The sequence below is a fragment of the Mastomys coucha genome, unplaced genomic scaffold (assembly GCF_008632895.1).
Source record: "Mastomys coucha isolate ucsf_1 unplaced genomic scaffold, UCSF_Mcou_1 pScaffold21, whole genome shotgun sequence".
NCBI lineage: Eukaryota > Metazoa > Chordata > Mammalia > Rodentia > Muridae > Mastomys > Mastomys coucha.
In genome coordinates, this window is record NW_022196904.1 from 10,176,546 (window position 1) to 10,177,241 (window position 696).

Here is a 696-nt window from a genome sequence, read left to right on the forward strand (position 1 = left end):
CTCCCTCCTTCCCTCCTTCCTTCTTCTCTTCCTTCCTCCCCTCCCTCTTCCCTTCCTCCTTCCTTCCTCCCCTCCATACCCCACTCTCTCTCTTAATCAATTTTGCACCTTTTCAGTTACAGAAAAAGTTAAGTAAGCTTTTGAAGTAACAGTGTGGGGAAATGAATGGAAGGTGGGGGATAACAACTTGTATTTAATTACAGGTGAGGCAGCTTCTTCAGAGACATACCTACGTCTCCAGCGCAAATTACACTGATTTATTTATTCATCAATTTATCATGTTTGTTTTTTGTGTGTATGTATGTGAGTACATGCTTGCCTGCATGCTTAAACTCATATGCCACAGTGCACGTGTAGGTCAGAGGACAACTAGGGCAAGTCAGTTCTCTACCTTTACTGTGTAGTTAGGTCATCAGAGTGATGGGCAGACAGCTTTACCTTAAGAGCCATCTTGGCTGGCTCTTGGCTGCTCTTTTGTTTATGTTTTTGATATCTGATACATATCTTAAATTCAGAGCCCTTGACCACCTTTGCTTCTAAGCAATCTGCAACTGATACATAGCTCTTTAGAGGATACCACTCTAGGTGATTTCTATGCTTTCCTTCTCACGTAAAGATTTCTGAAATGGAGTGAGGTAACCCAATCACAAAAGAACACACATGGTATGCACTCTCTGATAAATGGTTATTAGCCCA